We start from the raw sequence: 25,697 nt of genomic DNA, 5'->3' as shown, positions 1-25,697 counted from the left end.
TCTACTTCAGAAAGCGTATTGCTTACTTCAGTAAGCCAGTTAAAATGAGCTTTTTATAATATTTGTATTGTTGGCATGTTGTTTTAGCATATGGAAAGGAAAAAGCAGTATATGGTTCATTGATATAGTACTACGAGAAACACTGTCAAGTTTTCTGACTGAGAGATTGAATTATATAGATGAAATTAGGCAGATACTATTATTGAGAAATCATATTTTCGTTTCAGAACATAAATTTTTTTGAAACAGGCTAGGAAGCCTATCTAGATCTCACTGCTCTTTTGAATTAGGTTTGCCTTTCTATATAACTCTTCCTCTGAGCCAAAGACTTGTCTAACTTTTTTTCAAAGCTGCTTATACTAGATAGTTCTATTGCTTCTCTTGGGGAATTGATAAGCGCAGAGTTATGTTTCAACTTAAATTCCTTTATTGCTTAGTCCTTCTTTAGTTTAAATTTGTATTTGTTTTTTCTTAAATGTTATAGTAACTCACAGCTCGGTAGCAGCAATTCTCATTTCTCTTCAGAGATTTGTATGCCTCGGTGCTATCTTTTTGTTGCATATGCATTTTCAATTTAGAATAAGATTTTAAAATATATATTGTAGAAAAGCTATTGTAGAGTATAACAGGAAGACAAATCTGTCATTCTTCTTACATGTAAGTGACAGGTCCCTCTTGAACACTAGAGTCATAAAAGGTCAGCTGCTTTGATTGGCAGGTCAGGCTCCAGCCAGTAATCTGTTCCCTGTTGTTGCTCTAAGCAATGCAGCAGCAGTTCTTTTCCAGGTATTGAGCGGTTCTTGAATAGAGTGCATGGGTGATGTTGAGGGGTGTGGCTCTTTTCTGTTGGCTATTGGAATAGTGTGCACTTAGAGAGAGAACAGGTTGGATAGGCTGAGCTGGTAGAGTAGGTAAATGGACTTGAAGTGATGGAAGAGGACAGAAGCTGTAGTGAGTGTGCAATTTAAGGTGTCTGACACCTCAAATTTATTCCTCTGTTAGATGCCTTCCTTTCCTTTGTAAACCAGTTAAGACCCTTAAAACATCTTATCTTGTAAAACCATAGTCTGGGAAGTTTTTTTTTTTTTAATACTGAGTTTTGCTAGGTGATGGGACTGTGGCTGGCCTTTTTGGGGAGGAACACCTGTTTTTTTTTGGTTTTTTTTTTCTTCTGTTTATCAGTGTTAATTTCAGCCAGGGAACTGCAGAATGAGGCAGTCAGCCAATTTTGAATATATTTGGGAATGTACCAGTTCTGGTTTCTTAAGGAATAAAGTCATCTGATGAGCAAGTCAATGTGTGGATGTGGCTGCAGCATTATTTCTTCTTTAATGAAGAGGCTGGGCCGTTCGACCTGCTGCTCTGATCTTCTATCTTGCAGCCATACATCAGACCAGTTACAGAGACTATCCATCGAATGTCCCAGTCAGCCAAAGAAGGTAACTATACATATTTATTTAAAATCTAAAATATACCATAAAATAGATGCATTATAATTTGGACCTACATGAAAAGACAAATTTGAGATGTTCCTAGCAGTTTTCTTGACCTTGCAGTAGCTATCCAATATCATTTTGCTATCATCAGGTTATGTAGCAATAGAAATGTGCTGCAGTAATTGATTTTGTAATAGGATCAGGTGATTTACTGGCTACAATGACAACCACTTGCTTGCTTGCTCTGAAACGTGGAGCACTCTAATGGATGTTATGATTGCAGTCTAGAGTTGCTTTGAAACTGCTGGACTCTTAAAGATGCAGTATCTCTTATTTGTGTCAAAATAAAAACTACTTTTAACAGTATTCTTTCCCAATGAACTTATACAATAGGAAACTGACAGATTTTTTAAAATTTCAGATGACTTTTCACAATTTAGAGAAATCTTCTGTATATAGAATCAGAAGTCATCTTAATATATTGAATATACTCCTAGCCTTTTTCTGGCAGCTATTTAATGCACATTTTTGTTAATGTGCGTTACTCATTTCTTGAGAACTTGGATCATAGCAAAACTAATTTCACTCAGTGTTTGGGGAAAGTACAAAGACAGCAATTCTCTTGAACATTTTATCTACTTAGGACATTAATGGGTGGGTAGGAAGCAAAATGCTGGCTCTGGTTAGAAAACAAACTCAACTGCTAAACTTCAGGTCAAGTTAAGGATTTTATTGTACGAAAGTCATTATAAACTCTATGATGGGTGAAATTGGGACTCATAATTGGTTCTAGCCTTTGGACCAGCCTATCTTATCCTGAAACTGAACATGTTTTGTTAAGCTTTTATATCGCCAAGATTTACAAGGTAGCATTCATTTGCAAGGTACATTTGTGAATAGTAAGTACACCTCTACCCGATATAATGCGACCCGATATAACACGAATTCGGATATAATGTGGTAAAGCAATGCTCTGGGGGGGCGGAGCTGCGTGTTCCGGTGGATCAAAGCAAGTTCGATATAACACGGTTTCTCACCTATAACGTGGTAAGATTTTTTGGCTCCTGAGGACAGCGTTGTATCGGGGTAGAGGTGTATAAGTACAAAGTATGCTCCTATGTTTGATGCTAGTTTATATTTAGTCCTTTTCAGTCAAAAACTGAATATATTTACCTGTTATTGTTCAGGAATAAGCAGACATTTTTGTGAATACTTAATGCCTCCTGTACGACACCTATTTTGTAAGTAAGAGAGAGCTTAAGAAGTGAAAACAATTATTTCTGTGTTTAACTTTTCTTTATGTTGTGCCTGGACTGCACTAGTAATCAGTGAAAAAGTTGCCTGTATCACATTACACTTACCAATGGGAAATTCCTGCATGAATTTTGAAGTAGGAAACAGCTAAGTTAAAAGGTTACTTGAATTGTGGATTAGTGTGCTAAAGTTTAGGTGATCATACAGTCACCTCAACCTGAAAACATTAGTAGGATGTGTACAGTAAACAGTTAATTGCTAAGATCAGCAAGGTGATGGTTTTTAAGGTAAAGTATAGAGTGCAGTGATACATTAGTTAAGGAACATTTGAAATATTTTTCAGGGTTTATTTTTCAGTGTAATTGTGACTTTAGAAAGACATAGATCATAAAATGTTTTCTGTCTAGGGTATTACTTTGGAGAAAGATGGTATGATTCACTGTATTTTTGTGTACCTAAACTCTGTTAATGTTAGGGATCAGAGGTCACCTTCCGAAGTTAAAATACAAGAATTTATTAAACATTAAGCAAAATATTTGGGAGTAGCTGAGTTCAGCAGTTACAAATATAAAGTAGAAACAACACTATTTTAAACAGTAAAATTGTTAACTTCAGTAGGAAAAAACAAGTGTGCAAAAACATTTTAACCACAAGTTTACAATTGTGTGTCATTATAATGATGAACATGGCATAAATAAGCATATTATATTTCCAGTATTTTCAAAATTGCACTAAAAATGGTGATGTGTTATACATGTTAATCACAGTGCCCACAACAGAACAGAGTGAGCGATGGGAATTTCCTTTAGGCTACAGAAATAGTGTGGCTGCTAAAACTAGGCCCAGCACTCTTAAAGTTCACATGGTGGACAGTAAATGTGTGTGTATGTGTCTATATGTATGTTGATACAAAAATATATAATAAACTGGAAGTGATATGGAAAATATGAGACAGATTCTCAGGTAGAATCTTGACTTCAGTGGAGCTATGGCAATTTACATCAGGTGAGGAACTGCCCATATGGATTTAGAGGTAGCATTCTTTTACCAGCTATCTGTCTGAAAGATATTTGCAATACCAGCTGTTATGGTAGCCAAAGATCATAAACTTTTTAAAAGTTTAGATCCTGCTTTAATATCATTCTAGTACCATAAGAACTACATTGTGAAAACATGAACAATTAGATTAATTTAATATGTAACTTAATATTAAAAGCATTATTAAAGTAAGATGGAAACTGGCTTTAAATTTTACTTTGGATATACATTTCTGTATAGCTCTTTCTATATCTCTATATAAATACACATGCTAGTGGACATAAATACTTGTTAATGGAGCAGAAAAATAAAAATTCATAATTAGCCATTTTTAGCATGCTTAGCAAAGTGGTTTTTTTTTTGGTATAAATTACAAGAATATAGCACACACATGGCTTTCCTTTAAATTAAAGGAGAAAAGAATGCTTTGGATCCAAAACTTGTCTTGTCTTGAATACATTCTTTTGATGAATGGCCTTCAAACCTTAAAATACTTTTGGTTTTAAAATTGCTGTCTTTCTAGTTAATAAATCTTTTTAAAGAAACTTTATCTCCTCCCCTCCAGAAACAGCTAGGAACTATTTTTGTAAGATAAATAATAAATGTAAATTATGCACCTGTTAGCTGCTACTATAGAACTTTTAATACTGTTCCCAAAGATGTACTTATAAATAATGTTTCTTGAAAGGACTTTTGAAATATATTGCATTGGTTAAAATAATACTGCTGAAATGATAGAATCACAGTTTTTAGTGTATGGTGATACATTTGCATAACCGTGGTCCCTTTTTAAAATAAACTAAATTAATCTATTTCCAGATTATTACTAGTGATTTATTTCTAACGGCAAACACCTAAACAGTTCTATTTATCATGTTTTTTGAGCTCACAGCAAAAATGTCATGCAAGGCTTGCTATGGTGGTAGTCCCCAAATACTGGAATTTTTTGTTCAGGACATTAACAATAAACACTACCGATATGTTCTTATCTTTGAGTAGAGAGCACAGACTTTGATAGTCAACTTGTAACTTGACATAACTAGATAGCGCTTGTTAGTGAGTTGGACAGGGAAGAGATAAGTGCACAAAGTTACAGCAATGTGTCATCAAAATACACTGAAATTTTCTGTATCTGAGGAGTAGCCGTGTTAGTCTGGATCTGTAAAAGCACATCCGACGACGTGGGTATTCACCCACAAAAGCTCATGCTCCAATAAGTCTGTTAGTCTATAAGGTGCCACAGGACTCTCTGCTGAAATCTTCTGGTTTTCCCAAACAGTAACCTTAATCTTAGACATCAGTGATGTGGGTCTGACAGAGATAATAAGGATCTCTGATTTGTCCCTTAACAGGGAAAAGGTAGATCATCTTTTTTTAGTTACTAAAACTAACAGGTTCTTATACAGATCACTATTCTAATAGCCAATATTTGAACCAAATATAACCTGCCTAGGAGTCTAAAAACAGTTCTTCTTCGAGTGATTGCTCCTATGCATTCCAGTTAGGTGTGTGCGCCGCGTGTGCACGGCATCTCGGAACTTTTTACCCTAGCAACCCCGGCGGGCCGGCTGGCGCCCCCTGGAGTGGCGCCGCTATGGCGCCCATTATATACCTCAGCCGGCCCGTCCGCTCCTCAGTTCCTTCTTACCGCCCGTGACGGCCAGTTGGAACTGTGGAGTGCTCTCTGTCCTCCACAACCCTAGCTCTCGCTACTTCTTGTTGTACATAGTTTGTTTAGTGTTAGTATAGTTAGTTCAGTAGTTAGTTAGTATTTTAGGTAAGGATAAGGGGGGTATTTCCTCCCTTCCCTTCCCCGGTGCGGGCTCATGCCCAAGGCACCGGGCTTTAAGCCCTGCGCAGCGTGCCAGAGGCCTATGCCGGTTGGTGACCCTCACGGCTCCTGCCTCCGTTGCCTGGGCGAAGGACACCGCACGGACAAGTGTGCTATCTGTTCGGCATTCAAGCCGCGGACCCGTAAGGAGCGAGACATTCGCCTAAAACAGCTCCTTATGGAGGCGTCCCTCCAACCCCCGGCACCGTCCACGCCGGCACCGAGGGCTTCATCGGTGCAGAGTGCACCCGCGGCACCGAGCCGTTCCGGCACCGCGGCCCCGGTACCTAAGCCGGCGGCTAAGAAGACCCGGCACCGCTCGCTTTCGCCTTCCGGCAAGCAACAGCTGATGAAAGCAGTGGCAAAGGCCCGCACGGAGGACGCCGCGAGAATGGCTGCGGCCATGTGTAAAGCGTGCCCTGGGCCCTCGACTCTGGCACCGCAAGCGCCGTCGAGTCCGGCACCGCCACGCTCCCCGGCACCGACCGTGGTTGAGCCAGGGCTGCCATCGACGCCGGAGACATTCTCCTCCGCGCGTGAGCTGATCCGGCTCATAGAGGCACCGAGCCTCCGGCCCCCGGCACCGCCGGTGCGGGCTGTCGTCTCAGTGGGGAAACCGGCCAGAATGACACGGCCGCCCTCTCTGGATGAACGGCACGGAAAGCGCTCCCGGTCCCGTTCCCGGCGCAGGTCGCCGTCCCGTCGTTCGGGATCTCGACGCCGCTCCTCATCACGGCACCGAGCACCATCCCGACGCCGGTCTGAGTTCCAGGACCTGCTTCGCCGAGTGGCGACGGCCATGGGTCTCCCCGTCGCGGAGGTCCAAGAGGACGAGGACCCGATCACCAATGTGGTGGGCGCGGACGCTCCCGTCCGAGTGGCGTTGCCCTTTGTACGGACAATTCAGAAAAACGCCACTACGCTCTGGCAGACCCCCGCTTCCATTCAGCCCACAGCACGCGGGGTCGAACGTAAGTACTCAGCCCCCCCAACGGGCTATGAGTACCTCTACTCCCACCCAACCCCAGACTCCCTGGTCGTTCAATCCGTCAACGACCGCGAGAGGCACGGCCAACCTGCCCCTGCGCCCAAGTCCAAGGACGCCCGACGCATGGACCTGCTCGGCCGTAAGGTCTACTCCGCAGGGGGCTTACAAATGCGGATTGCAAACATCATGGTCCTTCTCGCCAGGTACGTCTTTGATATCCTGACGTCCCTGGCGAAGTTCACGGAGCTCCTGCCATCAACATCCCGCCAGGAGTTCTCGGCCTTGTTGGACGAGGGAAAGAAATCCCTCGGAGCGGTCCTCGACTCCACCATAGCCAGGGCCTGTCTCCCTCGCGCCCGCCACCAGACGATGGTCGCCTTCATCATGGACCTAGTCACCTTCCCGACCACGACGGTGCGCTCCTGCCTCCGCCTCCTGGGCCACATGGCGGCATGCACGTATGTGACCGCGTACGCGCGGCTCCACCTCCGCCCGTTCCAGTCCTGGCTCGCGTCAGTGTACCGGCCGCACCGAGACCCGATCGATATGGTGGTGACGGTCTCCAGAGCGACCCTCGAGTCCCTCCGATGGTGGCTCGACCCGGAGATCGTGTGTGCCGGGGTCCCGTTCCACCCTCCGCGCCCGTCCGCCACGCTCACCACGGACGCCTCGGCGCTCGGTTGGGGGGCTCACCTGGGCGATCTCCACACCCAAGGCCTCTGGTCGACCCAGGAGCTCACCCTGCATATCAATGTCCGCGAGCTGCGAGCGATCCGTCTAGCCTGCCGGGCTTTCTGCCCCCACCCGCAAGGCCGATGTGTGACAGTGTTCACGGACAATACAACAGCAATGTTCTACGTGAACAAGCAGGGCGGAGCACGCTCCTCCCCCCTCTGCAGGGAGGCGATGCTCCTGTGGGACTTCTGCGTGACCCACTCCATTCACCTGCAAGCGTCCTTTCTTCCGGGAGTGCAGAACACGCTGGCCGACCGTCTCAGCAGGTCGTTCCTCTCCCACGAGTGGTCCCTCCGTCCAGATGTCGTCCACACAATCTTCCGGAGGTGGGGGTTTCCCCAGATAGACCTATTTGCCTCCAGGGAGAACAGGAAGTGCCACCTGTTTTGTTCATTCCAGGGTCGCTCGCCAGGCTCCCTGTCCGACGCCTTCCTCTACCCCTGGACGGATCGCCTCTTCTACGCCTTCCCTCCGTTCCCGCTCGTGCACCGAGTGCTCCTGAAGCTTCGGAGGGACAGAGCCCACGTCATATTCATAGCGCCGGCCTGGCCGAGGCAGCACTGGTACACCCTGCTGCTCGAGCTCTCCGTTCGGGATCCCATCCCCCTCCCGTCGTGGCCGGACCTCATCACCCAGGACTTCGGCAGACTCCGCCATCCGAACCTGCAGTCCCTCCATCTTACAGCTTGGTACCTGAGTGGTTGACCCACGCAGAGAGGGACTGTTCCGCGGCAGTTCAGCAAGTCCTGCTTGAGAGTCGAAAGCCTTCCACTCGCTCCACTTACCTCGCGAAATGGAAGAGGTTCGCGCTTTGGTGCGATCAGCGAAGTCTGAATCCATTCGTAGTTCCGGTACCTACCATCCTCGACTACCTTTGGTACCTTAAGGAGCAAGTTCTTGCAGTCTCCTCATTGAGGGTTCACCTGGCAGCAGTGTCCGCCTTTCGTCCATCGCTGGAAGGTCGGTCCATCTTCTCCAACCAGATGGTTTCCCGCTTCCTTAAAGGCCTGGACCGCTTGTACCCGCCGGTGCGGCGTCCTGCCCCGACCTGGGATTTGAACCTCGTCCTGGCCAAGCTGATGGGTCCCCCCTTCGAGCCCTTGGCCACGTGCTCCCTGCTCTACCTCTCCTGGAAGACAGCTTTCCTCGTCGCCATTACATCAGCGAGACGAGTCTCTGAGCTTCGCGCACTAACGGTGGGTCCACCTTACACCGTCTTCCATGCAGACAAGGTACAGCTTCAACCGCATCCGGCCTTCCTCCCCAAGGTGGTATCGGCCTTCCACCTTAACCAGGAGATCTTCCTCCCGGTCTTCTTCCCGAAGCCACATACCTTGCCTCGGGAACAACAGCTTCACACCCTGGACGTCCGCAGGGCGCTTGCCTTTTACATCGAGCGGACGAAGCCTTTCCGGCGTTCGACCCAGCTGTTTGTGGCCGTTGCCGACCGCATGAAGGGTGAGCCGGTCTCCTCCCAGAGAATTTCCTCCTGGGTCACTGCGTGTATTCGGACCTGCTACGGGCTTGCTCGCGTGCCGCCATGCCGCCTCACCGCTCACTCGACAAGGGCGCACGCCTCGTCGGCCGCCTTCCTGGCCAATGTTCCACTCCAGGACATCTGTCGAGCGGCCACCTGGTCTTCGGTCCACACCTTCGCCTCCCACTACGCGTTGGTGCAACAGTCTCGAGACGACGCAGCCTTCGGCTCCGCGGTATTATACTCCGCCACGTCTCACTCCGACCCCACCGCCTAGGTAAGGCTTGGGAATCACCTAACTGGAATGCATAGGAGCAATCAGTCGAAGAAGAAAAGACGGTTACTCACCTGTAGTAACTGTTGTTCTTTGAGATGTGTTGCTCCTATCCATTCCAGACCCGCCCTCCTTCCCCACTGTCGGAGTAGCCGGCAAGAAGGAACTGAGGAGCGGACGGGCCGGCTGAGGTATATAATGGGCGCCATAGCGGCGCCACTCCAGGGGGCGCCAGCCGGCCCGCCGGGGTTGCTAGGGTAAAAAGTTCCGAGATGCCGTGCACGCGCGGCGCGCACACCTAACTGGAATGGATAGGAGCAACACATCTCGAAGAACAACAGTTACTACAGGTGAGTAACCGTCTTTTTTCATCCCCTCTATATGCACTCAGACACACATCATTTTAAGATAAAGAACTTAGAGACTTTCTCAGTATGCCACTGTGATGGGGCAGCTGCCCCACGCTAGCAGAAAAGGGGTTAAAAGCAGCCCTAGGGAGGCTGCACCAGAGGCAGCCAATTAGAAAGGGTCTGAGAGGAGCAGCCAATCATGGCCCGGCAGGCTCATATAAGAAGTGCTGCAGGGCAGAGCAGAGGGAGACACTTCCTGGAGCTTGAGGAGGGACGTAGATTGGCTGCCTTGTAGGCTGAGGGCAGCAAGTACCCCGGACATAGCAGTACTGCAGGCTGGTGCTGCAGGCTAAGGCCCTGAGACTAAGGCAAAGAGGATGTTGGGCCGCAAGGAAGTGGCCAGGGAGATCCGCAGAGGAGTTGGAGGGGATGTAGTAATTGGCTGCTATATTTGGACCTGGAGTAATGAGCGAGCCCGGGTCCCTCCCCTCTGCACCTTGCCACTGGGGAAGTGGCTAAACAGTAGAATGCACTTGCCACGGAAGGAAGTGGCTGGACAGTGGACTGCAGTTCCCCCAGAATGGGGGAGAACAGAGTGTGACACAGCCAGAGGGCTGTGTCCTGAAGAGGACTCCATGGTCCTTGGGGCGACATAGGTCCTGGAGCAGAGGTGATGGTGTGCAAGACACCCACCTGAAGAGGGGCAGAACTAATTCCCAAGACAACCAGCAGGAGGCGCCACAATGGTGAGTCGAGCCCCGTCATAGTCCCCAAGAAACCTATTAATGAAAACTTGAGGAAGCCCATTATACTGGTATGCCACAAACAAAAAATTTAACTTAATACAAGTATATTAGTTCTGAAGCACTGTAGTGTTCAGAGTCCTTCAATTGCAGTTAAGGAAGCACTAATTCTGCAGAACCAGAGAACCATTCCCCCACCATGTGCAGTGTACTGTAGTTCAGAGTCCAAAAGCCATATTTTGGAAGGGTCAGTTCATACCACAAGCACCCCAAGGAATTTATTTAACTAAGCAGCACAAGAAAAGATGTTAAAACTCAATCCTCATCTTTTATGCACTGACTAGTTCAGCAACTGATTGATATGTCTTGCCTGTAAGAATGTATTATTAGGACTAAAATGCAAGCATATATATGATTTGATGTTCCAGTAAACAAACTATGGAGTTTCTATCCTTTCAGTTCAATGTTTAGGGCAGATGTTTTAGTAGGAGATCAGTTTTGCTAGTATACCAAACTTCTTTAGTCCATGTCATCTCCCTGTTGGTGACTCATGAATACTATATACTATCATATCTTACCCAGGATTTTATAAAAGGGGGTGAAGGATAAATGAGTACAACTCTGAAAGAAAATACTAGATGGACATGGGGTAATTTTTTAAGGAATAAATTAGCTCTTTCTTAAAATATAAAACTTTAGATTAGTTAGTGGGCGTGGACTAGGGATAACTAACTGATGTGGTTGGGTAAATAGCCAAAACATGTTTCTAATTATTCTCAGTGAGGGTGGTGATTGCTGTGACTGTCTAGATCACCACAATCATTACAATCCTTTTGCCTAATTTTTATCTCTATCCTGATTCTCGGTCAGGTCTTTTAGCACAAGATCATTCTCAGTGAGGAATTAGTAAAGACTTGATCAGTAGAATTGTACTGATGATTTCAGTAGAAACAAGAACTGGTCCATAGTGAGTTGCAGTGTTTATTAGGGACTTATCCAACTCATATTGAATGCAGTGGGAGTTGGATTCAATCTGTACTCAGAAAAGTGACTCTAAAAATGGAAGTGTGGAGTTCAGTTTGACACAAGTTCTGAGACAAATGTACTCATTTTACAAGTAAAAAATAGTTGTTTTTTTCTGAAATAATTATCAGTGGAAACTCCACTTTGGAGTCTGGAAGCTCAGCTGTGTTCTTTCTGATTTGAACAAAATAATTAATAAAGATTCTGCAATTGACATATGAACCAGAAAATAATCCACTCACTCTCTCACAACTGTATATGGCTAGTAGTAAAAATAAAATAAAAACTATAGTTGGTAAAGTAAGCAGTTGGAATCTAAATAAATATATATGTAGATATCCTGAATATTAAAGTGCCACTTTTAATATTTTGGACCGGAATAGACTTCGTTTCCCTGTTGATTTTTCACACTTAATTGTATTCTCACACAAGCACTTCAAACAAGCACCCAAACTGCCTGAACTCTCATTCCATACAGATGCCAGCATCTCATCTTTTCTTTACAGATCATCAAAAATGTACATTATGTAACAACGGTGTTTTAATTCATTTAGTACGTTTGTCTTCTTTACTCAGTGCAATGATTCGTCATCACCCCGACTTTTGCTTTTTTCATGTAAATACTTTAGTTTCATGATCTTAGGGATATGTAGTTTTGCTCTATAGAGACAGACTAGCTCTGTGTCTAACACTTGGATAATTGGTTGCCCTATGTAAGCACTTCATTTGAGTAGTGGAGTGCTCTCAGTGCCTATCAGAATTGGTCTTGTAATGAAGAATGATTGTCTGTGGGGAGAGTATGGTAAGGAATTTACCACATTATTTTGTATGTACTGCGTATGGCTGTAAAGCCAAACAAGCGCTTACAAGTAAAAGATATATTATACTTTTGTGATGTTGATAAAACTTAAAGCTTCTTATGGATGCAAAGAAAAGTGTGAATTTCATTTTCAGGGCTTCAGCTTTGGTCCCTGCCCAGGGTGGTGTGGCTTGGGCTTGGCTTTTGGCCCCTCTACGTGGGGTGGCTGGGCTCAGGCTTTGGTCCCCCCCTCCTGTGGTCATGTAGTAATTTTTTTTTTTTGTCAGAAGAGGGTCTCAGTGCAATGAAGTTTGAGAACCGCTGGGCTAGATGATAACAGTGGATCCCTTCTGGCTTTATAATCTATGAATCTGGTGTTATATGAGAGAATTTTCTTTAATCTTTTCCTTTTTCATGGTTATAAGGTATGCAAGAAAAGCCCCCGGTGGACACTGGATTTATTTTCATTTAAAAAAATGTAGATCTCCAACTCTTGCTGTCCTATACTAAGCTAGTCAGAGCAGTTATCCCATAGCCACCTTACAAATTCAGAAGTTAATTACTACTCTCTGCAGCTAGACGTGTTCTGGGCACTAGATGGAGGTGGCCAGGACACTAAATTGTATTTGTCTTTTAAGTGGCAAAAAAGTTTATTCCTTGAGCTCTGAATACCTCTGTTTTCAGTGTGTCTTAATTTAGAAGTCTGTTGTCTTAATTCACTTCAAATCTTGTGCCCCAGACCTAAATTATACCTATATGCCTTTTATTGTAGTGGTAAGTAAGGGCAGGTAGCAACATCAGCCTTATCTAAAGCAACTCAGTTGCACCCTTAGATAGGAAATGACTGCTGTTGCTCCATAATGTCCTCTTAAAAGCTGCCTCTAATGCATCAAACCTTTCTTCAGACATCTCTTCTTTTACCCTCTTTCTTTATCTTTTGTTTATGGCCCTACTGGCCCTTTGCCCCTTGGCAATAGCATTTGCTGAATTCCAGAGTTTACTGACTTCTACAATTTTATGAATTAGTGATATATTTTTTTCTTCCTTTTTTTTTTTTTTTTTTACTCCCACTTCTAGCAAGATGTTCTGTCTGGCAGGGTTTGCTAAAGAAATATAGTAGTTTTAAAATTAAATGATTTGCTTGCAAAATTCCTGTGCAGAGAACTTAAGGGTTGTTGTCATAGTTCAGGGCAACCACACCTGTATTCTCCCTATATGAGCTTGCAAGGGTACCCACTTTTAGGCTTCCAGCTCCCCTCCTGTTTTGTCTCTTGGGTGGAGACACCACGTCTCTCTCCCTTCTGACTGGGATATTTCCACTCTGCATTGTGAATTCCTCAGCAAAGTCAGACTGCCTAAGCAGGCCTGCTTTACTTTTCTCTTCAGAGATGGTAAACTCTGTAACTGTTACAGTTAATTTACAACACACTCTTTCTAAGGAAGCACATTTATTCTTAAGGTAAAAGCTTTACAGAGATAACATTTAGAAAACAATAGAAGAATATATACGCAAGCTAATAAGGTATCCAGAGATCACCACCTGACTCCAATAAGGGCTCTGGCTGCTGACCAGTCCTGCGGCTATAAGTTCGTAAATCCTATTGCTCAGAATAAGAACCCTCATGACTCCGTGAGTTACTCCTTTATGCTGCTTGGGCCTTTTGATCCTGGGAATTGGTAATTTGTAGATAAAGGTTCCCTTCCTAGATGAAGTTTCAGAAGATCAGGTCCAGAGGGATGGGCATTTGCATTCGCCTTCTCCAAGTATTTCCTATAAAACGTATTCAGTTCATTCTTGTCTTAGCCCGTTGTTTAAAAGAGTCCTTTGAGCCTAACACTTCCTAATCCTTACATGAGTCATGTCTTCTGGATAAGTTATATAGAATCCCACAATAACACTTAACCCATATGCATTTTTAATAGAATGAACTCCTAAAATACTTAAACTTAATTCAATAAGGTTGTCCAGGATATTGCAGAAATTGCCATTTAACTCTTTTGAAAGCCCCAAAGTGCACTACATGCCACATTAGTAAGACAGGACGTATGTTTTACCCTTTTAAAAAAAAATATGGAGTTTGAAGCTTAAATTTTACATCATGCAACTCCTGAATCTCAAAACCAGACACAAGGAGGGGAGTAGAGAGAGATGAAGAGGGTAACAGTAAATAAGATCATGTACTTACGCAGTTAGGCATGAATCCTGCTTGATGACTTTAACACTTTTTTTTAAAAAAGAAACAAAATAAAGGTCCTAATTTTGGAGTTGCAAGTGTAATCTAAAAGACAGTTACACAGTGATAGAATAGACTGGGAAGTTCCAGAGGAGTAACTTAATTTTTAAATTAATCATCTCTTGTAAACAACAAAGAGGAGCAAAATCTTCAGAGGATAGATTAGTAAGGAGGCATTGGTGGGCTGGAGAACTGAAAGGGGAAAGCATTCCATGTGTAGGAGGTATCATCAGAACATGTACAGAAGAAATGGGAGGAAGGGAAGAATAATAGATTGAAGGCCTGAGAGACTGTTATGAGCATCTAGTCTGACCTTCTGTGTAATACAGGCCAAAGATTTCACCCATGCTTGTGGTTTATATACAGCGGGGGGGTTTTTTTGTTTTGTTTTTTAAGCTGTTCAAATGATTCATTGCCCTCATTATATATATTTTTAAAAGTGCCTTATTTCTAATTTAAATTTGTCTAGTGTTTCCCAGACCATTGGATCTTGCTATGCGTTTGTCTGCTAGATTAAAGAGCCTTCTATGATCAGCAATCTTCCCATGTAGGTGTTTGCAGATCACGATCCATGATTGTAAAGCGGGTTTTCCAGACCCTGAGTCATTCTTGTAGCTCTTTTCAGACACCTTTCCATTTTTTTTGATATGCTCTTGAAAGTGTGGTCACCAGAACTGGGCACAGTATTCCAGTAATTCACAAATGTCATATACAGAAGCAATACCACCTTACAACTCCTACTTTGTATTCGCCTGCTCATACATCCAAAGATTGTTAGTTCTCCTAGTTACGGCATCACACCAGTAGCTCATGTTCACTTGGTTATACACCATTACTATTAAGTCCTTTTCAGAGTCACTGCTTTCCAGCATACAATCCTCTATCCTGTAAATGTGACCTACATAACTTTGTTCATATATTTGCAGTCTTTCATTTGACTATATTAAAATACATGTTGTTCAAATGAGCCCAGTTTTAGCAAGCAATCCAGATAGCTCTGTTGAAATGACCAGTTCATACAGTTATTTACCACCACTGCCCATTTTTGTGTCCTCTGTAAACTTTACCAGCAATGATTTTATTTCAGATCACTGATAAAGATACTCAGTAATATTGGCTCAAGAACAGATCCTTGCAGGATCCTATAAACAGCCCTTTTGGATGATGATTTTCTATTTACAATGCCTTTTTTTTTTCTTCAAATCCTCAGTTTTTAAATCCATTTCATATGTGCTACACTGAGGTTTTTTTGTATAGTAATTAATCAGAATGTCATGTTATAGTAAGTCAACCCCCTTGCAAAAGCCTAAGTATGTTGCGTCAAATAGTTACCTTTATCAACCAAACTTCTAATCTCATTTTAAAAAATCAAGTTTGTTTGACACGACCCTTTTTTTCCATAAAACATGTTGCTGACATTAATTATGCTACTGTCCTTTAATGCTTGACTGTTACATTCCATAGCACTCTTTCCAGTTTTGTTTGACTGTTGTGTCAGACTAATCCAGGTCATTTTATTTACCTTTTAAAAAATATTAGCTCCGGTGTTCTGGCACTTCCCCAGTGTTCCAAAATGTGTTAATCAATATCAGTGGTTGACAGAGCTTTTTGGATAATTCTTTGACAACTCATGATGAATCAAGGCTGCTGATGTTGTAGTAGAGGAAGTGGAGCGGTACAGAAAGGCCACACCTACAATAACAATTCTATGAAAATCTTGTATTGGGGCTGCTCCATGGATAGCTTCAACAGTGGAAATCCTAGGGTGGAGCAGAGCATGTTAATCACAATGTTCTGTTCATGGTGTTAGGTGATGTAGTCAGTCTTCACTAGCATTTGCACTGTTCCTGTCACTGGTAGAGTTATACTGGTGGTATCCGTTTCAGGGAGGTTTTAACAGATTTGTGATAAACTCTAAGAAGTAGGATTATAGAAATTGCCATGCAGGTCAGATCTGAGGTTCATCTTCTTCAGCATCCTGTATCTGTTGTTGGCCAGCATCAGAAGCTTCAGAGGAAGATGCAAGACACCTGTAATGGACAATTATCGAACAACATGCCTCACCAATCTACTAGAATTCTTTGAGGGGGTCAACAAGCATGCGGACAAAGGGGCTCCAGTGGATATAGTATATTTAGATTTTCAGAAAGCCTTTGACAAGGTCCCTCACCAAAGGCTCTTAAGCAAAATAAGCAGTCATGGGATAAGAGGGAAGTTTCTCTCATGGATTGGTAACTAGTTAAAAGACAGGAAACAAAGGGTAGGAATAAACTGTCAGTTTTCAGAATGGAGAGAGGTAAATAGTGGTGTCCCCCAGGGATATGTACTGGCCCCAGTCCTATTTAATATCTTCATAAACGATCTGGAAAAAGGGGTAAATAGTGAGGTGGCAAAATTTGCAGATGAAATTTAATATTGATAAATCCAAAGTAATGCACATTGGAAAACATAATCCTAACTATACATATTCAATGACGGGGTCTAAATTAGCTGTTGCCACTCAAGAAAGAGATCTCGGAGTCATTGTGGATAGTTCTCTGAAATCATCCACTCAATGTGCAGCGGCAGTCAAAAAAGCGAACAATGTTGGGATTCATCAAGAAAGGGGTAGATAATAAGACAGAAAATATCATATTGCCTCTATATAAATCCATGGTACACCCACACCTTGAATACTACGTGCAGATGTGGTAGCCCCATCTCAAAAAAGATATATTGGAATTGGAAAAGGTTCAGAAAAGGGCAACAAAAATGATTAGGGGTATAGAATGGCTTCCGTATGAGGAGAGATTAATAAGACTGGGACTTTTCAGCTTGGAAAAGAGGTGACTAAGGGGGGATATGATAGAGGTCTATAAAATCATGAGTGGTATAGAGAAAGTAAATAAGGAATTGTTATTTACTCCTTCTGATAATACAAGTAAATAAGGAATTGTTATTTACTCCTTCTGATAATACAAGAACAAGGGGCCACCAAATGAAATTAATAGGTAGCAGGTTGCACTGTAAACCTCTGGAACTCCTTGCCAGAGGGTGTTGTGAAGGCCAGTACTATAACGGGGTTCAAAAGGGAACTAGATAGATTTGTGGAAGATAGGTCCATCAATGGCTATTAGCCAGGATGGGCAGGAAGGGTGTCCTTAGCCTCTGTTTGCCAGAAGCTGGGATTGGGTGACATGGCATGGATCACTTGATGGTAGCCTGTCTGTTCATTCCCTTTGGGGCATGTGCCATTGGCCACTGTCAGAGGACAGGATACTGGGCTTGATGGACCTTTAGTCTGACCCAGTATGGCCGTTCTTATGTTTCCCCCAACATGATTGTTGAGGGAAACTCGCTTCTTAACTGTCACAGTTCAGGGCAGCTGCACCTATATTCCTCCTCTACGGGTCCCGCAATGGCCCCCACTCTCAGGCTTCAGGTTCCCTTGGCAATCACCTTTCTTGGCTGGATACTCTTCTGACTGGAGAGTCTCCAGGCTGAACAGTTCCCTGCCTTCACTGTTATTCTCAGCAGAGAAAGGCTTAAGTTAATTCCGTAAAGCTTATCTAAGGCCTGGTCTACACTGGGGGGCCGAGGGGGTCGATCTAAGTTATGCAGCTTCAGCTATGTGAATAACGTAGCCGAAGTCAACATACTTTGATCGACTTACTGTGGTGTCTTCACCGTGGTGAGTCGACTGCTGCCGCTCCCCTGTTGATTCCTCCTGCGCCTCTCGTGATTGTGGAGTAAAGGAGTCAATGGGAGAGTGCTCAGGGGTTGATTTATGGCTTCTAGACTAGACGTGATAAATCGACCCCCCCGCTGGATTGATCGCTGGCCGCCGATCCGGCGGGTAGTGTAGACATACCCTTAGTTCCAAAAGGTTTGTCCAGGATGTTGCAGGATATTGTCAGTCTGTTACACCAGTTTCTATCAGGAAATGGTTAGTTTTTCCTCTGAAGCATAAGCATTAACGTGCTTCCTAGAATTTTTTTAAATCCTATCATATAGTTTGATATTCTTATTCTCCATATAAATGTACGATCCTATTCTGAATCCTGCAAAGTTGTCACAAGAAACCATTGAAATCAACAGTTAGTTCCATATGTTAATTATACATTGTGTAAAAACAAAAAAAATCCTTTTATGACTTTCAAAAAAACTGTTGCTGTTCAGTTTCATTGATAATATCCTTGTAGTTGGAGCAGGTAAATTGGAGTGCCTGATTTACATTTTGAATTGTTAATTATTTTGTCTCTCTCTCTATCATGTCTCCTCTCTAACTTTAGCAGCCCCATTGTTTTTGATGTCTTTGTATAGAACATTTTTCCATGTCCACTTACCATTCATTGTGTTCACCTCTGAATCATCTCTATTTCTGCTATACCTTTTCTGAAATGAGGTGGTGAAAAATCAAGACAATATTCCAGATGAGAGTATACCATTGGCAATGCCTTACAAAATGTAAAAGATGTAGCCAAATACACACTTAGGTCTACATTTTCAATATGTGCCTACCCAGAGATACTTTTATGAGGCTTGATTAGCTAAGGATGGGTTCTCAACACATCATGAAAATCAGAGCCCTTTAAAATGTGCCAGTTTGGGCATCCAAAATCAGTGTAGTCATTTTTGAAAATTTCATTCGGAAGCCCTGACCCTCCAAACCACTACTTCGTCTATGGTAGTTGACTTGAATGCTACTAAGGACTTGCAGAGTCGTATCCTAAGAAGATAAAATGGAAAAATCCCTTCTCCACACCAGAGAAAGAGGGAGAGAAAAAAAATTGTCATACATAAACATTTGCACGTTGCTCTTCCCAACCAAAATGAAGATTCTGTACTGCCACTTTTCTGTCTACCTTGTAAGTGAATAATACTAAGCTTGTTGGCAATAATAGAACTACAGAGTGAAAAATTCAAGCATTTTAAAATGAGGCAATTTGCCTGAGGTAAGAGTGCATGCTCAGAGAATACAGAAATGCCCAGATAATTCCCCTCCATGAGAAAAGAAATAAAAATAAAAGCAGCATGGTTACCTCCAGTGGCTTTTTCTTCACATTTTACTAAAGGCTGCCATGGACACAGGGCAGATGAACTCACATATCTAGCCAGGGTCATCAGAAAGTGATCGTTCCATGCTGGGGAAGAATCCTCAGATTTCTGGATGACTCCTTTACTGCAGTAGGGGACTTACCAGTTCATCTTGATGTATTGCTGGGCCCTTCAAGAAACTTTACATATACAGGTAGCTTAAAAATCTTCCTGTTGTAGCTGTGGCTGTTTCACATCACCAGGTACCAAACTGCACTTCTCAGGTCTTTCTGCAATAAATAGCTAAAGTTCATTGGTTCTCTGCCTTAAAAGATCTTACTACTAAATTTATGAAAAAGAGAGCTAGTTCTATATGTGCTTACCACATTGCTGGTTGCTTAAAAAACCCAGTTTCCTGTATTTCTGTAAATTGAGTCATATACGCTGCAGCTTTCTCCCTAATATATTTTCAGTTATTTAGAGCTTCCATTCTGCAGCTTTCCCCCCAATTTTAATAGTTAGCTTTCTCATTGCATCTTTAACAGTTTTTTGCAGCCATTCTGTAATGCAAGAAAATCAGTACAACAGACATGGATGTTTTTGTATTAGTATGTGATGTAAAGCAATCCCTATGTTTTGTGGTTAATTCTAGAAGTAAATAATAAATTCGGGGATATCTTATACAACCAGCTTTCCAGAGCCTTCAAAAGATCCTTGTATTCATACAAGTTATTTTCCTTAATTGCTTAACAAGCCTAATTTTTTCCATCTCTTCCCTTAGCCTGTTGAGTTGCTGATGGTGATGAAGTATTGATCCATTAAAAAGGCTTGCAGTGAAGGTTTTTACTTGATGTAAGTTGTCTTTTTAATTATAGCTGTGCTGCTCTATAGTGCAAAATGCTGTAGTTAAGGTTACGTCAGCACTTGCATTTTAAATCCCTTTTTTCCCCAGCATTTAATTCTAGGCTATTAAAAAAAAAAATTGCTCTGAGCTAACTTGTAACATGCACAAGATGTTGGCCTTCAGGGGAAATTTACAGTTGTAAAAATCTTTTATCAGTATTTGGGTTATTGAAATGTTAGCTTTTTTTCCCCCCGGTGCACTCTTTGAACGTGTGTGTGTGTGTGTGTGTGTGTGTGTACACACCATCACATCTCTTCTGATTGTCAGTACAGCCCTGCATGAATACAAAATTTTTATCCGCAGATATAAATTGGTATTTGCAGAGTTCCAGGGCTCTACCGAGAGCCACAGCAGCGAAAGCAACAGCCTGTTGGGCTGCCGCTCCCAGGAGTCAACGCCCCATGCCGGCAACTCCTCCAGCATGGCTGTACCACACCAGTCCCACCCACTGCACTAGCGTGACCAGGGACAGCTGCCATGAGCCTGTTGCCCACCCCAGTGGGCAGGACTGGGGCGGTACACCCATGTCAAAGGAGCTGCTGGCGTGGGGTTCTGGCTCCTGGAGCAGTGGCCCAGCAGATTGCTGCTTTCGTCGCTGCGGTTCCTGTTAGAGCCCTGTAGTTCAGTGGATACCAATTTATACAGCAAGTTTGCTCACTCTCCCCTACACTGGCTCCTTTTCACCAGGCTGGGGCAAGGGGTTGGGGTGCAGGAGGGGGTGAGGGTGCAGGCTCTGGGGTGGGGCTGGGGATGAGGGGTTTGGGGTGCAGGAGGGGCCTCCAGGCTGGGTCCAAATGGTTTTGGAGTGTGGGAGGGGGATCCGGGTTGAGGTGTAGGCTCTGGCTGGGGGGTGCAGGCTCTGGGGTGTGGGTCTGGGATGCAGGAGAGGGCTCTGAGCTCAGGGGGGCTGAGGGATTTTGAGTTTGGGAGGGAGCTCCAGGCTGGGATAGGGGATTGGAGTGTGGGAGGGGGGTGTGAGCTCTGGGCTGGGGCTGAGGGGTTTGTAGTGTGGGAGGGGTATCCAGGCTGGGGCTGTGGGCTCTGGGATGGGGCCAGGGATGAGGGATTTGGTGTGCAGGAGGGACTTCAAGCTGGGGGGGTGGGGCCATGGGCTCTGGGCAGTGGGGCTGCGAGCTCCTGCCGGGCAGTGCAGCAGCAAGAGCCGCTGGCCTGCCCAGGTGCTGTAGACTGTGTGGTGACATTGCTGGCTCTGGCCGGGTGGCGCGGCTGCCAGTCCTGGTGCTCTGAGTGGCGTGGTAAGGGGGTGTGGAGCGGGGAGGTTGGATAAGGGGCAGAGGGTCCCGGGGGATAGTCAGGGGACAGGGAGCAGGGGGCGGTTGGATAGGCATGGGAGTCCCGGGCCCGTCAGGGGGCGGGAGTGTGGATAGGGGGTCGGGCAGTCGGGACAGGGAGCATGGGAGGTTGGATGGGTTGGGAATTCTGAGGGGGGCAGTACAGGGGCGGGAAGTGGGAGGGGGCAGATAGGTGGCGGGGGCCAGGCTGTTTGGGGAGCACAGCCTTCCCTACCTGGCCCTCCATACAGTTTCAGAATGTTTGCCCATCCCTGGCCTAGGAGCTGGAGGGACATGCTGGCAACTTCCCAGGAGCTGCGTGGAGCTGGGCACAGAGCCTGCCTGCCCTGCTGTAGCCAACTGGACTTTTAGCGGCCCAGTCCGCTGTGCAGACCAGAGCTGCCAGGGTCCCTTGCCGACCGGCCATTCTGGTCGAATACTGGATGTCTGGCAAACCTACATATATGTCACAGTTAAGGGCAACTGCATCTCATAGACTTTAAGGTCAGAAGGGACCATTATGATCATCTAGTCTGACCTGCACAATGCAGGCCACAGAATCTCACCCACCCACATTAGTGAGCAGTTATTTACCTCACCAGGGACTAGTCACATGAGCAACTACTGCCCAATGTGATTGAGGAGCAACAGAATCTGGCCCTAAATAGCAGAAAAAACACAAGTGTAAGTCTGTGACAAAATTTTATTTTGTCTGTGGTCACTTGAAAAGGCTCAAATCAGAACTGGGCAGAACAGAGCTGCTAGATGAAACCACAACTAGTTCTGGCTAGAAATTGAATAAGTATTCCACAAGTATTTTGATACTTCAGAACATGGGCCTATGAGCCACCCATGGGCATTTCAGGTATTTAGATCTTTGGGCCTATAGCTATTATCCATTTTTTAATATCCTCTGGGTATAAAACTGAGAATGTAGTGATTTTTATCGTTGATTATTTCATTTTATTCATATCTGTATTCCCCCCTCCTAGTCCACCTGGGGCACCCACTCTAGGCTCTGAGCTTCTCTGCCATTACCTATCTTGGGGAGAGACCTGTGTCTTTCTGTCTCCTGACCAGGCTGTCAAGACAGCACAGCTCCTTGATTTACACTGTGATGTTCTCAGCAAGCCAGACTGCCTAAACAAGCCTGTGTCTGTGCTTTGCTATCTCTCTAGAGGCCATGAACAGTGTAATTGCTTGCAGTTACAAGTTACCACACTTGCTCTTTCTAAATAAGGACATCTATTTGGAAGGTGAAAGCATTACAGATAAAACATTTTAAAAACAATAAAAGAACCTACATGTTTGCTAAAATGCTTATCAGCGGTCACCCCAACTTCAATTTTAGAGTTGGGTAGGTGTCAGTCCTTAAAAACACACAGTTGGGTTTTCTCTTCATTACAAGTTCATAACTCCCTCTGATTTGGAACCAGAACACAAACTGAGCAGATCAGCCTATTTCTTTATATAGCTCAGGCCTTTGATCTCCAGTATTGAAGAACAGGTAATCAGCAAACAGTGATTCACTCTTCAGGGCATAGCTTCAGGATGTGGACAAATTAGAGGATTGGGTCAAAAGAAATCTGATGAGGTTCAACAAGGACAAGTGCAGAGTCCTGCACTTAGGACGGAAGAATCCCATGCACTACTACAGACTAGGGACGAAGTGGCTAGGCAGCAGTTCTGCAGAAAAGGACCTAGGGGTTACAGAGGCCTCATCTGGAGTACTGTTTCCAGTTTTGGGCCCCACACTACAAGAAGGATGGAAAAATTGGAAAGAGTCCAGCAGAGGGCAACAAAAATGATTAGGGGGCTGGAGCACATGATTTATGAGGAGAGACTGAGGGAACTGGGATTATTTAGTCTACAGAAGAGAAGAATGAGGGGGGATTTGATAGCTGCTTTCAGCTACCTGAAAGGGGGTTCCAAAGAGGATGGATCTAGACTGTTCTCAGTGGTAGCAGATGAGAGAACAAAGAGTAATGGTCTCAAGTTGTAGTGGGGAGGTTTAGGTTGGATATTAGGAAAAGCTTTTTCACTAGGAGGGTGGTGAAACACTGGAATGGTTTACCTAGGGAGGTGGTAAGGTCAGGCTTGACAAAGTCCTGGCTGGGATGATTTAGTTGGTGTTGGTCCTTCTTTGAGCAGGGGGTTGGACTAGATGACTTCCTGAGATCCCTTCCAACCCTGATATTCTATGATTCAGAAGGCTGTTTTTTTGTGTAACCGGAGATAAAGGCATTTGCTAACCTCTCCCTTTGTGTTTCTCAGGAAATCCACTTCACACTCTTGTTCCAGAAGTCCATTCTTGTCTGGCACACTTTCAGTATAGTTCCTTGACTCCCAGGCCTCACATCACATCTCCCTCGCAGAGAAGTTACATGCAGTCCTGGCCCGTGATAATACATAAACTTTGCATTTAATACAATGGACCCCAAAGATACTTAAACTTAATTTAATAAGGTCTTCCAAGGATATACAAGAAATTGCTTTATTTGTCACAATGCCTTTGTCAGCAAGGTTGAACAGTTCCCCACTATCATATATTTTCTCCATGTTTAAGAACCTATACTCAGGGATCAAGATACTTCTCAACCTTCTCCTCGATAAACTGAATGGGTTGAAGCTCCTTAAGCCTCACATCTTGAGACGTTTTCCAGCTCTTTAATAATTTTTGTGACCCTCCTTTGAACTCTTCCAGTATTTCATTCTTCATGAAGTGTGATTATCAGAAATGGATACAACATTCTAGCAGTGGTCTTACCAATTCTGTGTACAAATGTCAAGATCACTTCCATGCTTCTACTTTTGTTGCTCTTTTTTATACATCTGAGGATCTCATTAGCTTTTTGCCAGTGTTGCACTGACAGCTCATGTTGAGGCAAGTACTTATGATTATGCCTATGTCCTTCTCTAAGTCACTGTTTTCTAAGACAGTCTGTCATCCTGTATGTATAACATCTCATCCCACTCATTGAGATCTCCCCATTAACAACTACATTTTGAGATCTGTCTGTGAACCAATTGTTAATCCATCTAATGTGTATTCTGTATAATTCAGTTTTAAAAAAAATCAAAATGTCATGTGATACTAAGTCAAATGCCTTGGAAAAATCTATGTATGGTGTGTAAACACAGTTGCCTTTATCAACCAGATCTGTTACCCTGTTTACAAAAAAAAAAAAGTTTGACAAGACCTACTTTCCATGAAACCATGCTGTGTAGCCTCTAGTTCTTTGATAGAGTCCCAATTAACTGGTCCATTATTTTACCTGGGATTAACGTCAGACTAACTGGTCTACAGTTCCCTGGCTTATCCTTTTCTCCCTTTTTAAATATTGGAACTACATTGGCAGTCCTCAGTCCTTTGGAATGTCCCTTGTTTTTCAAGATTAGTTAAAAAGTCACACTAGTTCAAAGTGCTCCTTGGTTAGTTCCTTTAAGACTCTTGGTTGTAAATTGTTCGAGTCTGTTTATTTGAAAATGTTAATTTTGGCAGATGCTGCCTCACATGCTCTTTTGTTACAGATAGCGATCTTAATATTTTCTCTACAAAATCACATGGGTTGGGTACATCTCCTTGTCTCGTTCTAAACAGAGAGTAGAAATATCTATTTAACATTCCTGACTTTTCTACATCACTGTTTACAAGTTTAGCATCTGCATGTACTGATGGACCTATACCTGACTTCCCTTATCAGTTGCCTGCACTTTTTTTAACTTATATTCATTGCCATTTACTTCCCCCTTTTTGCATCCTTTATATATTTTATTTGTTTTATCACCACATTCCCATCTCCTTTTAGCCAGATTGGCTCCTTGCCCAGCATAACTTTTGTTTTTGAAATGTCTTTGGAGTCGTGGATTTTTGGTTATCCAATAGGACAAGGGGTTCTCAAACTTGGGGTTGGGAACCCTCAGGTGGTCACAAGGTTATTACATGAGGGGTCGTGAGCTGTCAGCCTCCACCCCAAACCCCGCTTTGCTTCCAGCATTTATAATGGTGTTAAATATATTAAAAAGTGTTTTTCATTTATAAGGGGGGGTCACACTCATAGGCTTGGTATGTGAAAGGGGTCACCAGTACAAAAGTCTGAGAACCACTGCAATAGGTTGTCCTTGAACAATTTCCAGTTTTTGTTAAAGTTTCCATTTTAAATTTGTTCCCAGTCAGTTTTGCCAATAATTGCTTTAAGCTTTGGAAAACTGGCCCTTTTAAAGTTAAATATATTTACTACTAGTTGGTGACATATTCTGTTTCTACAAAGTAAATATAACTAGATCATGCCTTTTTTGTTTG

The 25,697-nt window shown here is 43.7% G+C and overlaps 1 protein-coding gene across 4 annotated transcripts in view; it reads left to right on the top strand.

Annotated features, from left to right (window-relative positions):
* Positions 1-25,697, top strand: part of FBXW7 (F-box and WD repeat domain containing 7) — a 278,082-nt gene that overhangs the window by 66,902 nt on the left and 185,483 nt on the right. Inside the window, exon 1 of one of the 4 annotated variants that reach the window (XM_045018644.1) lies at positions 19,986-20,050. The exons of the other annotated variants lie outside the window; for them this stretch is intronic. The gene's annotated coding sequence lies outside the window, so the exon portion shown is untranslated. Of the gene's footprint in view, positions 1-19,985; positions 20,051-25,697 lie in introns of those variants that run through there. 4 annotated transcript variants of the gene reach the window in all.

This window comes from Mauremys mutica, chromosome 5 (assembly GCF_020497125.1).
Source record: "Mauremys mutica isolate MM-2020 ecotype Southern chromosome 5, ASM2049712v1, whole genome shotgun sequence".
Classification (NCBI taxonomy): Eukaryota; Metazoa; Chordata; order Testudines; family Geoemydidae; genus Mauremys; species Mauremys mutica.
The sequence above is the reverse complement of the archived record's forward strand: the minus strand, read 5'-3'. Positions and strand labels throughout refer to the sequence as shown.